Source organism: Dermacentor variabilis, chromosome 1, assembly GCF_050947875.1.
Source record: "Dermacentor variabilis isolate Ectoservices chromosome 1, ASM5094787v1, whole genome shotgun sequence".
NCBI lineage: Eukaryota > Metazoa > Arthropoda > Arachnida > Ixodida > Ixodidae > Dermacentor > Dermacentor variabilis.
Window position 1 is genome coordinate 80,503,005 of NC_134568.1, and position 18,893 is coordinate 80,521,897.

At 49.0% G+C, this 18,893-nt stretch overlaps 1 long non-coding RNA gene and 1 other non-coding gene across 7 annotated transcripts in view; both read right to left on the reverse strand.

Moving 5' to 3' along the window:
- Window positions 1-18,893, reverse strand: part of LOC142579873 (uncharacterized) — a 205,075-nt gene that overhangs the window by 85,357 nt on the left and 100,825 nt on the right. For 2 of the 6 annotated variants that reach the window (XR_012827488.1, XR_012827486.1), the window contains exon 4: window positions 13,790-13,884. The exons of the other annotated variants lie outside the window; for them this stretch is intronic. This is a non-coding gene — a long non-coding RNA (uncharacterized LOC142579873). The remainder of the gene's footprint in view (window positions 1-13,789; window positions 13,885-18,893) is intronic. 6 annotated transcript variants of the gene reach the window in all.
- TRNAT-CGU (transfer RNA threonine (anticodon CGU)) lies at window positions 1,342-1,411 on the reverse strand. The gene has a single exon. It is a non-coding gene; the product is annotated as a tRNA-Thr (tRNA).

Genomic DNA, 18,893 nt, shown 5'->3' on the forward strand with positions numbered 1-18,893 from the left:
GAGCGCCGCTCTCAACGCCGGTCGCGCACTAAGCCAATAAAAGAAGGCATAGACACAATTCCAAACCAGCGCGTGATCACTCAAACTAATCTCGCGTCTGGAGCTAAGACCGGCTGCAACTATACCAGGAAACCTACCGCCCTCCTCAGCAGATTGTTGCAGTTGTTCTACAATGCTGGGACTGGTCGTATTTTCGACAAAAGATGTCATTCTCGGACAGAACACTGCACACTGCTCTCCGATGAATCTCGTTAGTTTCACGTAGCGCCTCTTCGACAGTGTACAAAATCGGGAGCTACGTAGGTTTGATGTACTTCTGCCTCAGAAAAGTATCTTACTGCGCGTATCAGAAGCCATTTCTCCTGAGATTGTCACGACTTCAATTATGTTCTATTGCGGTACTTGTATGATGGAGATTTCTGCATCAATTTCAACCGGCCTACATGAATTTACAGACAGTGCCCCACAAGGCTCTGCATTGGTCCCGCTCTCTTTCAGTCTGTTCTAAGATGTTATTTTTTAGGCCGTCAATATCTGCTGCATGCGTTCTAATGACAAGAAAGTACTTAAAACCGTCGTATGTGCCTGTGACTGCGTCGCTCTTCTAGAGGGCATTTGTCTTGGTGGCAGGACAGATGCCCTCTAGAAAGTGACAAAAAAAAAAAAACACGAGCGGAAGAAACCTAACCCTCGAAGAGCCAAAACCAATCCTTTCATGTTACACACAAAACACTCCCCTACCGGTATTGAGGGTGTTTATCTGCGGAGAATTTGAGAACACGACTAGCGTTCGTCTTTATATGCCACAGAAGAAAAGAAGAAAGCACTTCGTTTCTTTACATCTTCCCTTCGGTGGCCATAATACTACGGAAGTGCAACGACAGTGCATTTTCACCTCAAGTTTGACGGCGCATATCTCGTAAACGGTGTGATCTACACAATTATTTTCAAGTGGCTATGTCTTGCAGTCTCACCCGCAGGAATTTGTAAATTGTAATATATGTGCCGTAAACTAAGCAGCTAAAACTTAATTACTGATGTTTTAAATTAGTATATCATTGGTTTCTCATACAAGTACTGTCCGCCTCTTCGAGTAGACCAGCTCAAGAACCAGAAATGTGCTATCTGCCACAGGTGATTTTCAAAATTTCTTGAAGATGTTCGCTGGAACACCCTGTATATGAACGAAAAGCAAGGAAACTGAGGGGCCTGCTTTTTATTAGTCAAATTATAAGTAGCCAACAAACAATGATAGGGCAGCATAGGGCAAATTATTTGTACTTTTGATTGAATTAATCAAATGATAACTAAATGGGAATGAAAGTGGATGTAAAAACAATTAGCCGCAGGTGGGATACGAACCCACGTCTTCGCATTACGTGTGCGATGCTCTTACCAACTGAGCTACGGCGATGAAGTTTTCCCATCCACTTTCTGGGGATTTTTTGTCTGTCTACTAGAACTAACCATGGGAGTGTCAGCCAACACCACCGCTCACGGCCATGACAATGGATGTAGAACATCCTATCAAGTGCAGGCGTCACGTAACACGTGAACTTTTTTGGGTAAAAAATTCAATTATGGGGTTTTACGCGCCAAAACCACTTTCTGATTATGAGGCACGCCGTAGTGGAGGACTCCGGAAATTTCACCCGCCGTGGTTGCTCAGTGGCTATGGTGTTGGGCTGCTGAGCACGAGGTCGCGGGATCGAATCCCGGCCACGGCGGCCGCATTTCGATGGGGGCGAAATGCGAAAACACCCGTGTGCTTAGATTTAGGTGCACGTTAAAGAACCCCAGGTGGTCAAAATTTCCGGAGTCCTCCACTACGGCGTGCCTCATAATCAGAAAGTGGTTTTGGCACGTAAAACCCCAAATATTATTATTATTACTCCGGAAATTTCGACCACCTGGGGATCTTTAACGTGCACCTAAATCTAATCACGCCCGATGTACTGCGCATGTCTGTTCTGGTTCGGGGCTGCGAAGAGCCGCGTCCCAACGCTCTTTGGTGTTGTCCTTGTAGCTGCCTAACGCGGAGCACCGCCAGAGCATATGTTCTGTCTGCTACGCATCGCGGACAAGTGTATGAAGCCAAGGCTTCGGGAAATATTCTGCTTAATATTAGGGGACTGTGATAGGTCCCCGTCTGCAAGAGGGTGAGAGCTTGGGGTCTGTTTAGCTTTATGTGCGGAGGCGGGTATTATCTGCGCGCCAAGCAAAATTGTTTCGTGAGTTCGTTGTATGAGAAAAGATGGTCCCTGCAGTACGTACAATCCAAGCCTGGCTGCCTTAGCGCGACGCGGTCTGTAAGCCCTCGCGCAGCGCCGTGAGCCGACTCGTTGAGATTCGTCGGGGCTCCGTCAATTTCTCCCATGTGCGCAGGAAACCAAATGATCGTGTATGGGTCAACTTCCTTGCCGCGCAGGATCGCCAGGGCCTGTCTGGAAACGGTGCCCTTGGCAAAGGCTCTCACTGCTGCCCTCGAGTCACTGTGTGTTCTGGTTGTCTTGCCTAGGCTGTAATTCGTTTAATTACGGGGTTTTTGCGTGCCAAAACCACGACCTGATTACGAGGCACACCGTAGTGGGGGTCTCCGGAAATTTGGACCACCCTGGGGTTCTTTAACGTGCACCTACATCTAAGTGTACGGGTGTTTTTGCATTTCGCCCCCATTGAAATGCGGCCTTCGTGGCCGGGATCCGTTCCCGCGACCTCGTGCTTAGCAGCCCAACACCATAGCCACTAAGCAACGGGTAATTTTCCCTATGCTGTCCTCAGCATAGGGAATATATATATATATATATATATATATATATATATATATATATATATATATATATATATATATATATATATTGTTGACCATCCTATAGATATTTAGCCCATTTACCATATACGTTTGTTTTTCGCTCGCATGCGAAGAGAGAGAGAGAGAGAGAGAGAGAAAGGCAAAGGAAAGACCCAGGGAGGTTAACCAGAGATTATCTCCGTTTGGCTACCCTGTACTGGGAGAGGGGCAAGGGGATGCGATAGGTGAAAGAGAGAAAGATAAAAAAAATTAAAAATGCGAAAAAATGTATATGGCCTATGGGCTATAGCGTCGAGAGGAAAGTAATGTGCCATCTGGACAATCGTCCACTATCAGAACTGATAGCTCTAGGCCAGTTCTGCCATAGAACATCCGCGCAGAAGGCCCTAATCGCGCCACTAAGATTCCTGCAGTTTACGGTGCTTCACGATAAACGTTAAGAAGGCCACCTCGTATACCGCTCTATCGTATACGCGGCTTGTTTGTGATCCTCTCTCTCTTGCTCGCATGCGTCGTTTGGTATTGCGGTTAATTATGCTCGAGTCGCCGATGAATACGGTCGTCGTTGTCGTCGACGACGCCATCATAACAGCGCCATGCCAAATAACAGGTGCTCGGCATTGTCGTGGTCATGTCGTGGTGTCTCAGGTTGGCTCGGCTCAACCCACAGTCCACGGTTCGCGCGCCTCACCACACGCGACGCACGCTGCTTGCTGCACAGCTTCTTAATTCGGCCAGCGGCGGAGGCGCCACGCGCGCTGTGTCCGTCGCCGCCTCCAGGCCCTTTGAGCAGCAGCAGCGGCGGCATCAGCAGACGGAAATGATTAGGGGCGATTCGAGTGGTCGTTTCATTCTGCTCGCAGCCTGTATAATGGATGAGGTGCCGTCTGAGCAGGACCATGCTCGTCCCATCGAAGAGCAAACAAATGGCGCGACGCGTTTCATTTTCGCGCGCTCGCGGCCCCTGCGTCTGACGTTCCATTTATCAAAAAAAAGAAAAAAAGGCCGCGCGTTTAATGAAGAGACGAAAAGTTCCTCGCCGCCGCCGCGGCGACGACGGCCGTGATTATCTCTCGCGCGGCCCCCGCCGCACATGCGCGTGCGATGACGGCTGCGAGCGTATGCGCGCCTTTCAACCGAATGCATACAATTATTTCGAGCGCTGGAGGCCGGATTCGAAGCGGCGCTCTTAATTAGGAGGAGGTCTCTTGGCCCTATCAAAATTAATGCGCCGTGCACTGAAGGAAATTAATCTGCTGAGCGCGCACGGCGTGGGAACGGCCTATCGCCGAATGGAAACTGCGACTCTCTCTCTCACGTCCTTTCTTTCATTCACTTCCGAGTCGATTGCCTGCAAGCTCGGCAAACCGGTACGCGTCTCAACGAGGTGTATGAGGGTCGACGTAATAATTGCCCATTGAAAAATAATGGTGTAATTGTGCGGGAAGCCATTCGCTGTCTTTCCCGAGCTGCGAGCTTACAAGTGTGATTATGGATACCTAAGCACCGATGATTGATGGGCCTTTTGCTCATAAGTCGTTGAAAATTTTTCTTGTTTTTTTCGCGCTTCGACGAAACATTGTTACCGACTGCCATACTTTCCTGCCGTCGGGCAACGAAGGCACGGCGGGTCGTTAGTTTGTTGCTCATTAAATTAGCTGCTTGATGAAAACCAAAGCTATTTGGGCTCAGGTAGGTGCTCGCACATAGTGCTGACGCGAGACAAAAAATTCCAGCATGACGCAGCGTTCGCAGCTCTCAAGAAAAAATAAAGCGTTAGATCGCTTCGTGCCCAGTGGCGCTCCTGTCCACGCGCCGTGATGTTGCAATGCCTGACTTTTTTGGCCGAGTCGGTTATATTATAGGGCCCTAACCGTGTGAAATACTGGATGCTCTTGGGAGAGCGGCAGCCCTAGAAGCGGATTAAAAAACAAGCCCGACAGGCCGGCGTTTATGAAGCGTAAACAATACTGGCGCGGTTCATGTGCCGCCGGAGAAAAATGGAGACCACCGACGCCGCCAAGCTTTGGCTCAAGGGGGCGCGGGAGGAGAGAGGCGCTGTTGTGCACTGCGGGCGACTGCATCGCCGCGCGGTCGGTGTCTGCATTGCGAGAAATAGCCGATCGTTTGCCAGGATTTACTGGGCGCCAATGGGAGCCGCCAGCGAGTATCCACTTCCTTCGTCCCTTCGACTAGCCCTCGGTGTGCGAGAGCAGCGTTGCGGTTGGGGGCCCGATAACTCAAACGGAGGAGCGAGCCTCGCCCCACCTCCTTTCGCGTCCGAGCCACATAAATAAAGTCCGCGCGCGCTCTTCGGAAGCGGGGGTTAATAGCACATAAACGGCCCGAAGCCGGGCGTTCAGCCGCGGACGCAGATGTTCGCCGTTTGTTAATTCCGAGCGGGCGCGCACGCTCGCGCATCGGCTGCGATTCCTCTGCCAGCTGCCTTTCACGCCTGGCGCTTCCTCCCGGCAGCCATGCAGTGCTGAGCCGGAAAGACCGATACGCTCTCGCTCTGGTTCCAGAGCTAACGTTACTCTATCTACGAAGTTTTAAAGAGACGTCAGCCTCAGCTCCGAGAGCTCTGGCACACGCGTTGGCGGACGGTGCGTGAGACATTCGTCGTACGAATATATGCTCACCGCGCATTTATCGTGAGCCAGTAGTCGCGCAAGATCTAAGGACATATGAAGGCGTGTTGTTTTATTGCGCGTTACTATCGCACAATACCTGCTGTCGTCTCTAAAGTCGTTCCTGTCACCACCAGTAAGGACTTGCAAGAGCTCTTCTCCGCCACCGTCAAGATCCTTCCGCTTCGTCGTCTTGGGTGGTCTACGAGCCCAATGTCCAATCCTTAGGTGGACTCTCTGCATGCTTGAAATACATATGTGACCTGCGTAAGTCAACCGGAACGTCCTTACGTCTCCTGTGCTCGCCGCTATTGCATTGTGTGCGCAGGCTGGATAGTGCGCCTCCCCTATTCAATCATCACATGCGCATTAGAGGAAATTTATTGCTCCAATTGCGATGGACACCACGAAGCGATTTCGAAGGAACTTCAGGAATGGATGAAAGCTCTGGCCATTTTAAGGCAATTTTGTCAATGCTACGATGTGCTGTCGGTGGAAGCTTTCCTGTAGTCAGAGGGTGATGAGCCACCGAATCAGAAACTTCTACCTACAGTGACAGCCACTCGGTCATAAGTGGTGGAAGGAAGTGAAGACCTGTCTTCCCGACACTTAACGAAAAGCAGGGCTGGGCTATAACTGCCACGGACACGCAGCTCCGGGCCTCGGTAAATACTACACTGTACAACGGGAGTTCAGCGTCGCACTGTCGTATCAAGACGGCACCCAAGCGAATGATAAGCGCCCTATGAAATCCATACACGTTACCGGCTTCAAAACACAAATAGCGATAGCAGCAATACAAAATGTGAGCGTTAGAGAGACACTGTTGGTTCCGCTTCCTTACCATGAACGCTTGTTTGCCGAGCTGCGCAGTGAAGGCTTCACACAAAATTTGCGCAGATTAGCACACCGTGCATTCATTTTATCATATTCACCATTCTTCTCTTTGTCATCTTGCTCCGCGGTCCCTATATATTCCCTGTGTGATGCCTTGAGCATTCACGTCACATTCGCGCGGCGATAATGCAGCAAGCACACCCGCCGTGGTGGCCAAGTGGCTATGGCATTGCACTACTGAGCGCGAGGTCGCGGGTTCGATCTCGTCCGCAGCAGCTGCATTCTGCGTGGGGCGGAATGCAAAAACGCTCGTGTGCCGGGCATTGGATGCACGTTAAAACTACTCCATGTAGTCAAAATTAATCTGGAGTCCCAATACATAGCGCCTCATAATGAAATAGTGGTTTCGGTGCCTAAGACCCCAGACTTTATTTATTTATTTTTTAACGCAGCGAGCACGAAGAAAACAAGAAGTGCGGACTTCATAAGTGTGTCAGCTGCATGCACCCTTACTACACACTTTACTGCTACTTTACTACAACTTTACTTCTTCGTCCTTTCTTATACATATTCCAGACAATTCCCAAGCTCTATGGTATTGCTCTGATACCTTGCCAAGGTGTCAGTGCGATGGCGCATATACATATATATAGGATCTGCGCAGTCCCTTATCTAGTTGCCATCTAAGTTCTTTTATTTTTTTAATTGAAGATATAGTGAGAATCGCTGCGAGCTGCGAATGAAGTAAACATAAAAAAAGGAACATCAAATAAAGGCATGCAGCCTTGCGTAATACAAGGACTACAACAATTTACAAGATGCGGAATGCACCACCACATTTCTCTATATCGGAATATAGGTAGGTTACTGGAAATCCTCGCTGCAAAATATAGCGCGCAAATTTGCCTAACTCTCTTTCCCTGTGGCTATACAATGAAGAAAAGATCCACCTCCTTCTGTTTACAGGAGCTATCACAAAGAAATGGCCCGTTGCTTTCAATTTACTGCAGCAGACTTTTACGGTGCCATTTAACTTTATGGGGCGAGCCATGATTAAAGACCGCTTCTGGTACCTCAAAATGTACTGATGAAGGGACATAATAGAATGTAAGACGTCGCCTGACAGGTTTAGGCACCTCACGCCCGGTCCACTATAGTGGGAGGTATTTTCGCGCAATTCTTATATTTACGTAACATTCCTTTGCGCGCCCGGCGAAGAGCGGATGCAGTGCAGCGTCGGCTGCAGGGCCGCCGTGGCAGCCCGAGGCCACATATCTGCAGCGGCGCGCCGAGAGCGGCGCCTGGAGAGAGGATGCGCGCGTGATTGAAATAAGACGGGGGCCCCAGTCCATTAAGCAAATTACCCGTCATTCGAGCCGCTATCACGGCTCGGCGGCAGCGCTGATAAGGGGCACCGCACGCAGGCGCGCGGCCTATCGCAACCGGCCTCACCGCCCTTGTTAAAAGCACGGAAATCCACGCAGGTCTACAGCCGCTGTCTGCGCGTTGCACTTCTCTCTCAGTTCTTCGCGTTTTTCCCCATATTATACCTATTCGGATCACGTTCCTCACGTGTAGGTAGATGTTCGACGAGACGTCGTCGTTGCAGGTGTTTCGTTATCGTCATTTTTTTTTTCGCTTGCGGACTTCGTCTGCGCCGTCTCGCAGCGTTTATATCTTTTTTAATATGTTTTCACTTTCGCATCTAACAACTGGCATGGGCGAGCCCTACGCACATGAAAAGAAAACTTCTGCATGATGTTAGTTATGTCAGCAGGAAGGAAAGAAGGAAAAAGTGGAGAAGGAAGGCAGGGAGGTTAACCAGTTTAGCCTAACCGGTTTGCTACCCTACACATGGGAGCGGGATGGGGGGGATGAAAGATGTCAGCAGGATGTGAGATCATAATCATGGCCCCCCAATGCAGGGCGCATATTTCGCCTCGCATTCAGAAAACCGTACGCAATGTGCACCGCATATTCCTGCTGTGTACCGGTCAGCACTCTTCTGAGCGTTACAGCGCGAGGTGAGCAGCGCTTCGTCATTGGACTGTTCACTTGCATCACCTCCATTGATGCACATCACTTTCTTCTATACTGTCTGCAGCTTAAGAAAGTGCTGTCTCGACTGCAAGCCGAGAGCCTATATCTATTGGCGGCTCTGGGCCTTGAGTGATGTTGTGAGGAGTTGCAAGATGGGGTTGTTGGTGGGGTCCGGAAAGAAGCTCAAGCAATGGATGAGGGCGAAGCGCAAGACACGAATAAGGAACATACAAAACGCGCAGTGTCTGTTCCTTGATTGTTCTTTCAGCTTCGCCTCCCGTCCGAGATAGACAGGATTAACGGGGGTTGTAATTGGAGAGTCTGGAATCATCTCTTGCGTTGTTTTCATAATTACGGTATATCGTGCTGGATGCTCACCAGACGTTTCGCAGCTACGTGGCTGAGCCGGTGGCACTCCTCCTCCATTCTTACAAAACTATCGTTTAGTCAGGCCGATGGTGCGGAGCCGCAACTCAATTCTTATGGTACAATAGGCTGGTCACTATAGCCGCACCTTGACTCGGATTGCAATGATGCGGAGCTCGCTCTGCATTGGAGCCAGAGAAAGCGTGACCAAGACGAACGTGTAGCCACTCGCCAGAGCAATCCGAGGACAGAAAGGAAAATCCTTCAGCACGTCTTCTGTTGTAAACAAGGCGCGCAGGCGCCGACGCATGCCGACGCATGCCGACGCATGCCGACGCTCTCACGTCGAAAGTCAGAGCGTCTCCAAGTGAAGCTCCGAGCGCTCTGAAAGAACTAGCCGGATGTCTTCAGAGCGCTTGATTTCGACAAGCCGAATGTACTATTACATTCGGCTTGTACCGCCCCGGAAAAGCATTGGTCCCGGGTTCAAACCCCGGCCCAGGACAAATCATTCTTCAACTGCGAGGTTTTCCTTCTGAGAAACCTGTATGGCTTTCCTTTGTAGCTACGTGCTACAATTTATGTGGATGTCAATTTCTCTATTTTACCATTACATTCTACATGCCGATGGAAGCATCTTTTGCAGGCTTATATTGTTCTTCATGAAACGTCACTTGAAACACAAGCGTCACTTGAACATTACTATTGTTCCCGAAGTCAACATGCCACAATGTCAGTCCTTATTAGTGTTAAGCATCTTTGCTTTTTATCGCAATTGTAGCTGTCTTCTCTTTGTCTTTTCATCCTTCTGTTCTTCGTACTGAAACAATAGGTGGCAATGCGGGCGAGTTGAATAAGATTCACTTAGAACGCGTCGTTTTCCGCGTCCGAAATGTATCCTTCGTGCGCTTGTGTATATACGGATATATAGGGTGTGTGTGCATATATGGCATGTAATTTAGATCAAGGGTTAAAATTGCGCTATCTGTCACAGGCAATTTCTAAAGATTTGGTGCATCTAGAAAAAAGAAGACACGCTGTATGATAACCCACAACTAAAATTCGAACAGCAGAGTACTTGGCTTCTGGTGCTGTCGACATCACCTAACAGCACCCTTGGATCTAAACACATGCAACCTGGTGGCGTGTGCGAGAGTTTGGGTCCTACGGATATGTATTACGTCGTCATTCAGGCAAGAAGCGCTCCACAAGGTAAGCCCACTCAAGTCCCAATTTGTTTAGTCCCATCGCACGGCAAAATTGCGGCGTGACTGGGTGTTCGAGGCACTTTGCATGCATTCGCGGGCTTCATTCGCGCTTGGAAAAACAATTTTGTATCGGGAGTTTTTCATGTTGCTCTACAATTTTCACATTCACTAATTATGTAAAGAGTTGGAATGCAGAAAAAAATAATAATCATCTGAGTGCATCCAAATGATGGCAAACAACATTACCTTGGTTCTGTCCAACTACGTGGCATTTGCATATAGCTAAAGTTTGACCCAAGTTGCGTGGCACCCTATACGTAGAGAGGGTGCGTGTGTTGGAAAACACGTGCGTTTAACAAAGCTAATGCGCAGTATACATCCTGGTGACTTCCCACGTATGATTCATTGTTACAAAAAGACGGTACGTTGGGCACCGGTATTCCATACTAAACTACTGACAGCTTGAAACGGCACGGACTACAGATGAAACCTATACGGACACGCGCTTGTCCGTGTATGTTTCCTGTCTAGCTCGTGCCGTTTCACGTTGTCAGTATTTTCAGGATTCCTTGTTAATGACGTGAAATGCGTATAATACGTAAATGTGCGCTGCTAGCTAGCGGTGGCCGCTTTTCTGTAACCGCGATGCCACCTGCTTCGAGGGCCAATACTAGTAGAAAACTTAGAGCGCAGGAAAGACAAGAAACGAAGACGGCGACACACAAAACAAGCGCTCAACTCACAACTGATTTTTGCTGCAAGCACAGAACAAATACATAGATACAGACACATCGCGTATGTAAAGAAAAGCTAGAGAAAATAAAGCAAGCAAGCATCACAGGAACGTTTCTAACAATGATTAATAAAGTTGAATTCACTGTAACGTAGTAACGAGGATGGATGGCTTACGCATGCATATCGGAGCGGCATTCCTGGTGATGTATGATGCACCTCCCTTTTCCGCGTGTGCAGTAAAAATCAGTTGTGAGATAAGCGCTTGTATTGTGCGTCACCTTCTTCGTCTCTCGTCTTTCCTGCGCTTTCTTTACGAGAACGAAATACCAACTACTAGCGCCCCCTATCCATCCTATTAGGTAACCAATATTGTAGAGGGGAAGAATTAGTGTCATCTCTACGAAAATGCTTAGGCGGTGGAAACTAGTAAAGGGGTGATAGGCACTTTTTAATCCAGTAATTGTTTACTACTTAAAGTTATCTCATTATTCAATTACCTCATCAAGCACATTTCACAAATGCAGAATTTTAGTTAATGTCAGTTCTCAAGGGACGCGCACTTATGAAAGCGAATATTTGTCATCCGCCAGGCTGTAGCACGAAGCGACGAGTAAAACCTGATACGGGTTTTTCAGAAAGCGTCACAGTTCAGAAAGGTTCTTCCTGGTCAAGAGATCGAACCCTGGACTGAAGCCTTTCCGGGGTTCTCGCTCGACCATCTGAGCCAATCAAGAAGCAAACGGATTGCAGAACGAGGCCGAATTAATTGACAACTATACACGCCAGGGACACTGAATACGGCAGATAATTTCCACGTGAGAAAAATAAACACAATGCTGTTTTGTTTTGAAGAAAAATTCCTAGCTAATGCGCCAGTGGCACTAGTCACAGGTTGCTGTGCTTTACCGGAAAAATATAGTCTACGGTCCTCAATAACGCGTACCCCAAAGTCGGTGTAAGCATGAAGGGTTTCTTAATGCACTATTAAACTACTTCGTTTCCTTTTGTGGTTTTCGTAAACTTTACTAAGCTGTTTCAGCTGCAACCCAAATTGTTTGCGAGCGCCGAACTACGCAGGTCAACACAATGTCTGTGCGCTGAGTTTCATTACCGGGTCACTGGTGTCCGATGGTGTTTACCGTGACCAGGGGGAGGTTTTGCGAGAGCTTCAATGAAATATCGCCATCGCTTATATAGAATTTTACGCTTGAAAAATGGCGCTGACAAACCTAACTCTTCGATAAGATTCAAAGGGAGGTAGTATATCGCCCACCGGTGCCAGAAGGGCAAGAAAAGCGTATCAAAGTGCCCAGGGAAGTACGGCCAGCACAGCATTGCTTCCTCACATTGAAACTCTTGCACCGTTAGAATGTATAGGCTATAAGCAAGCTAAGCGAGCATGTTCGCTCGTAGGGAATTCCCTTGCAGCACAGTCTTTTTTTTCGTTTTCTACATTAAGAGTGGAAGAAGCATGACCGTTTAATGGCCAGCTGAGGATTTAGGGCCTCCATTACTCTTTTCAGTGCCGTCGCTCGGCAAGAAACGCGTTGATCGTTATTTTGCGAGAGCCGTTCATCACCGGTCCCGGCGCTTCATCGATCTTTACCTCTCTTTTCTTATAATTTTCCTTTGGTTTCATTTTAATCCACCCTATATGACAGGTTGCAGGTTTCCTTACCGGCTATTCTGCACTCAGAGCAATAGCAGCGCAGACTGAGGTATCATGAGAAAAAAGTCCCAAGTTACGTTTGGACTTGTAAAGCTACTTGCCTATAGCTCAGCTGTGCGCAAAAATATCCGTCGCCAAAAAAATACAATCTACAGATTCACTAAAAAAGTCGCAGTTTCGCCCGAAAGGCGAAGCATCGATTGAGATAGCAAATTAGTGGACAGCTATACGAAGGAAGAATAGTAATCTATCGACCGTATAAATTGTAAACATAGCCATGCTAACTAAATTAACAAGCATGGTATCACGTGCGCACAACTAAACATGAACACGTCTCACTTGATGACCGCGGAACCTCGCTGCCAAACGCTGCAGTGAGGAACCGCGGCAGCAGCAGCGAGCGAATTGACCTTCATGCCACCGCTCGCATCAACGCGAACTAAGTCACGAAAACGCAGCGCAGCGTGGACTCCGTACCCATCGAAGATGGCTTTCAAGATACAGCGGCCCGGCCGCCTGGGCCTCCCGGACTAGACCCCCCCCCCTTCCTTGCCCTCCCCCGAAGCCTTACTCGCGACGGAAGGCGGCGCGTTTACTCCCCGCATTTCGCCGTTGCATGTGCGAGATTGAGCCGTGATCACCTCCTCACCCTCGCGCATTTCACTCGCACATACAGCATACGGCGTGCGGCGACTTTTTCATCGCCCTTGGACTTTACAGGGACTTCACGGCGACACCGACGACAGAAATGCGCCTGGAGGGTCAATATAATTCCTATCGCAATAAAAAAGGAAAACTCTGCGAGTCATGCAGCTTGTCAGAGGTATGACGTAGACAGGTGATGTGGTAATGCTGGAGAAGAGAATCCTCTCACTGATGCCAGAACTGGCAGTGACTGAAGAAATCGTCCGTAATAGAAAATGGCTAGGATAAGCACTCAGGGGCCCGCTCTTTCACAGTGTGCTTTTTAAAGAGAACTGGGCTCTGATACCGCCTTTGATTGCGCCGTTAACTATGTTATGGATGCACGTTCATCACTTTTTATCTCTTCTCACTTTTCATTTTCCTTGCCTTCCTGCTTCCCCCTCGCCAGTGTACGGTAGCAAACCAGATGCAAGCTATAGCTAACCACCCGAACGCACTGTCTTTCCTTTTCTTTCTCTTTTTCCCTCTGTTTATAGTAAAGACTGAACATTCACCCATACATACAGTCCTTGTTGGGCCTGTGTGCCCACACATCATAGCACTTGCATTTCCGCAGGTGTTAATTATGGTTGCGCAATGCTGGTGATCAGGAGGAAGAGGATGAAAAGGAAGGAAGGAAAGGTAGGGGAAGCTCAACCAGACGCACGTCCGCTTTGCTACCCTACACAGGGGAAGGGGTTTAAGGAAAGAAATTGGTAATCAGTCCCCTGTGCACGAGGTTGCAGGCTCATTTCCAGGCCCCTGTGGACGCATTCTGATTATGGCGTTATGTAACAAAGCTTCTTACCGCTATGTGGGTGGACGACAAAGAAATCCAGATGAACAGAATTAATTAAGAATCCTCCATTACGGTGACTTCAAGTCAGTGTGCTGGTTTTGTACCTGCACGCAAAGTGACACATGCAAAATTGGCAACTGGAAACAAGAGTCGCAAGGACTGGAGAAATTAAGCAATCTACTAAGGGAGAGAGCCGAGGCAACAGCCAAACAGGAAGGAAACATGAACATTAACAAATTTAACCGTTGTTTGTGAAAATATTTATGGGTCAACATTTTTTTTATTTAAAAATGAAGTAGAGAAAACGCCGTCCGAAGTCGAGAAGGATTCCGTTTGTTTTGAATGACTTTTATACCGTTATCAGTCTAACCGCCTGACGTAGCCACTTTTCTGCTATGCTTGTGTGGGTGTTTTTCTAACCGTCCGCGGTGGGCGCAGCACGTCTAGAACCGCAGCGCCCTGCGCTCTCTACGCGGTTGTAGGGGACTGGTGACCACGCGTCGTTACGCAAGTTCCCAAATAACAGCACGAGTCGGTTTTAGCACTTGGTAGAGCAGTAAACGAAGGATCCAAAAGAACCCCGGTGATTGTTCCGCAAATATATATTTCTCTATAATTCTTCCAGAGCTAATTCAAAAAACGCTAATAGAAATATTTATTTTACACTTTCGCTTGTTTACTTATTCTTGGCAGTGTTCTTCCTGCGCTTCTGAGTCCTGCGCGAGTCCATTTCATGTATTTCCTTGTTTGACAAGTAAAGGAGACGTGTATCTCACAGGCATACCTCTGAGATACATCATATTGCAATTCTCTTTTGCGGGTTTACGCGTCTTTATGGCGAATGGTGAGCATTACTCACATTTGTACTAGTAAAGGCACCTCCCTCCCTCATTTGTATAGAAAAGTTACCTTGGGTTGCCCCCCCCCCCCCCCGAAAAAAAAAATCCTGGGTTCGTGCCTGACCAGTGGTATACCCCAGAGCTCCAGTATTTGGTACGCTTGTGTTCTCTATTTTTGCTGATGACATTTACTCTGCAATCCGAAGGAGGAGGAAATAAAGAGAGATAGCAGGGCTACCCTACTCTGGGGGACGGGAAAGAAGGAATAGAAAGATAAGATAGAGGGGGAGGAAAGCCGCGGTGAGCTCGCGCACGCACGCGGAGGGCCAGAGCGAATCGAAGACGTTCACATAGGTCAGTCGCCCTCAAGAAAGACAAAAGTGCCTTCATAGCTTTGTCGGCCGACGAGCGATGGGTACCGTCTTCAAGTAGCATCGGCACAGACAACGGCAGATCGTCCAGTCATCGCAATGCGATAGATAACGTCTGTCTTTCCGACTGAAATCGATAACAATGGCACAATAAATGTTTCATGTACTCTTCCACGCAGCACACGTCGCATGCAGCACTTTCGGTCATTCCAATCAAAGTAGTGTACGCCTTCGTGAAAGCCACTTCCAACCAAAGCCGGTAGAGAAGCGATGCCTCACGTCGGTGAAGCCCGGGTGGAGGTCGGAGTTGGAGCGAAGGGTTCAGTTCGTACAACCTGATGCGCCTGATATTTGGGGTGTTCCACTCTGTAAAAGAGAGCTTGCGTGCGAGGTGACGAAGCTGCCTTGCAGCGTTTGTCCTGGAAAGAGGAATGGTAACTCTGTGTTGTTCTTGATGTGACTCTCGAGCAGCTTTGTTTGCTTGATCATTTACATTGATCCCGCAATGGCCAGGTAGACTGGAAAATAATTTCGTGGCCTTTATGTTTGACGTCGCGATGAAGTTTGACGATTTCGTACGTTAGCTGTTCGTGAGCTCCACGTCTGAGAATTGACTGCATGCTGTGTAAAGCCGGTCTCGAGTCGGAAAGCACGGCCCATGTACCAGGACTCTGTGTCAATAAACTGAAGCGCACTGCGCAGAGCCGTGAGTTGTGCAGCCGTGAACGTCGTGATATGTGGCGTCTTGAATGGCAGTGTTACTCCTCTTGTCGGTATAAACATAACATCCCCGGAACTGGTCGATGTCGTCGATTCGTCACTATAGATGTGTACGAGGCTACTGTATTACTCGTACAACAGGAGTAAGCTCAATTGTTTTAGAGCAAGCGGTGGTAGTTCTGACTTCTTCTGAAGTCCTGGAATTCTGAGGTGTCCTTCAGGACGGTACACACACCATGGAGGAGGCACCGACCTGGCCGCAGGTGTGTACCCCGATGTAAGCGAGGCACGATATGCACTGACAGTTGTGCTAAATGACGTGCTGGGTCTTTCCACGGTGAGTGAAACGAGGTGGTGGCAAGGGGTCCAGGCAATGCGCCTGACATGTGCACGCATTGTCTTGCCAGCGATGTGCGTCTTGATTGAACAATCTTGAGCAATGGCAGTAGTTTCAGCCGTTGACGTACTGCGTGGTAAATCCAAGGCATACCCTCAGAGCTTGAGCTTGAATGCTCTGAACTGTACGCAAATTGGTTTTGCAGGTGTTGGACATTATAGGTGGGATGCACCAGAGGAACTCAACAAACAACACCCTGGTACGCTTGTGTTCTCTATTTTCGCTGATGACATTTGGTCTGCAATCCGAAGGAGGAAATAAAGGGAGAAGGCAGGGATGTTAACCAGAAATGCATCTGGTTGGCTACCCTACTCTGGGAGACGGGAAAGAGGGAATAGAAAGATAAGATAGAGAAAGGGAGGGGAGGAAAATACCTTTGGCCATGAGCGAAAAATACCGGAAGGCAATTCATAAATAAAAACAACTTGCAAGATGGGCTGGGGGGGAATCGAACCAGGGTCCCCGGAGTGTGAGACGGAGACGCTACCACTCAGCCATGAGTTTTTTTTTCTTTATTGCCACTCAGCCATGAGTTCAATGGTTCAAAGTGCGACAAAAGCGCCTCTAGTGAATGTGGTGTTGCCCTAGAAACGTGCCGTAGAAAGTTATACTGCGGTGTATATCGGTAATTATGAGCATGTAAATTACAGAAGTCGCAATTAAACGAGTAGCGAAGTACGTTTTCGCTACATTTCTTCTGCGCTTGGCGCACACGCGGAGCCATCTTGCGGCAAACACAGAAGACCCCCTCCTCACGTTGGACGGCGCTGCCTCGACAGGTGGCGCGCCACTCGCCCGCTTCTCCCCTTCGTCTCGTTTGAGCGCATTGGGGCCGTGCGGGGACCGATGCGAAGATGCCCCAATACCCTTGCGTTTAATAAGTTTTCTCGCTCCCTCCCCTTCCAACTTCCAGCGTGCGTCACTGAACCCTCGTGTTTAGGCAACGCCGCTTTTCTTTCCGCTCACAGAGCGATTCCTAGGTGCAGCGTCCGATGCGGGACGCCTCTAACGTGATCGCTGAGCCGTAGCGCGTCTGGTGGGAAAGCGTCCCCTGCGATGTGTGCCGTGCTGCTGGCGAGGAGTCATGCGTCTGCGTGGTGCTCCCAAGCGAAATAGAGGACGATCCCATCGAGGCATCAGCCCCATGATCGCGTCCGCCTTCAAGGTGCGTCGCGGCCCGACTGTCCATGCCAATCACGGCGTTTCGCTCGCGTAGATCGTTTCTCCCTCCGAGACACCGAGTTCTTTGGTTCGTTCCGCTTGCTCAGGCGCACGTTTCGTCTTTGTGTGACTCAAGAGCATGCCGAGCGAATGAGTGCGCGGTGCGAACGGGGTGGGATAACGCTATTGCGTTCCACTCTTGAAGGCGAAGCTTAAGCATCCTCCAATTTTTTTAAACCGCCCCCACTTCGTCTGTCTGTTACGCGACGCCACAAAAACCTCTGTAACTCCCCATCTGATATGATGTGAACACTCTGTTTATGCATGACAGCGAAGAACAAAAGAAAGATATTTATGTCTGATTCGACGCCTTTTCGCTATTAGACTTCGGCTATTGGTCAAAAGCTTTCGGGCTGCACCCACTTCACCTGCCTGTCACGCGACGTTACAAAACCACGAAAACTCACCGCGTCAAAGTGACGTGTACGCGTTAAAGATGCATTAATATGCCGAACAAAACTGAATTTTTCTCTGAATAGCCGCAGGCTGTACCGTTCCGAAAGGAATAAAAGATGGCTACCGCCGATAGCTCAGGCACTGATACTCGCACCTGCCGGAGAGCATGGGTTCATTTGCTACTTTTTGCGTGGCTGTGTAACGTTTTCGAGCACTTTCGGCACGTTTACGACCTTGCTCAGTAAACTTTGCTGATTATCCTTTTTAGCGTCATTCTCAACCTTCCGTTGCATGCCGCCGCGTTTATTTTCGACGAGCCACCCCAAGCTAAGTAAGGGAAAGCGGACCAACCACAAACGCCGCACCACCCTCTTCATCCGGTCATCGATATTCAGTGCACTGGGTCGGCCCCATCGAATCCCTCTCCACTTGAGCCGTGCTCCTCGCCTCTTAACAGCCAATTAGATAAGACAAGCCGCTCAATGTTTTTCGTTTTTAAAGCAAACAAAAGTGACCTCCAATAAACGAGGAATGCGTTTGATTGGACTCTTTAAACAACCTTACGGGCTACCGCCCGATGCTTGCGTCGGCGGTTACGCAAGTTTGACGTCAGAAGATTGGAATAAAAACATATTGAAATAGTTTTAAGTTATAGGGCCCATGTTCTATTCCCGTGCTGGCCACGCCAAAGCGCACCGAACATGCGCCAGGCATGTTGGCTTCACTCACGCTGGCGTTACACATAAGGGCATCCCGCATTACGCAGGACTGTATCCGCGCCTTTAAGTCCAGGAGATATTTATAATCTTGCCCTACGTAAGCATCCTGTGCCCACTCAAGTGCTCTCCAAGCGAGTGACACACACAGCACACTTTACGGCTATTGCGAACACATGAACGCGCCAGGATTCCGACTGTGACTCTTCCGCAAGGTAAGTACCCTACGTTATGAGGCCCCAACCCGGCTTATCAGTGAAAGCTGTGAACGCATCATGCTTTGTCACTTCGCCCGCTCTACGTTGCGCTGCTGTCAGCAGTAATGCCAGCAGCGGCAGTGACCTCGCGGCGCGCGCTTCTTGCTCGCGGAAGAAAGAAAGAAAACAGGGAGGCCTGCCAGTCAGTTGTCTGCGCGCACTGCGCGTGCCGCTCACATCGAAATGGCAGACAGAC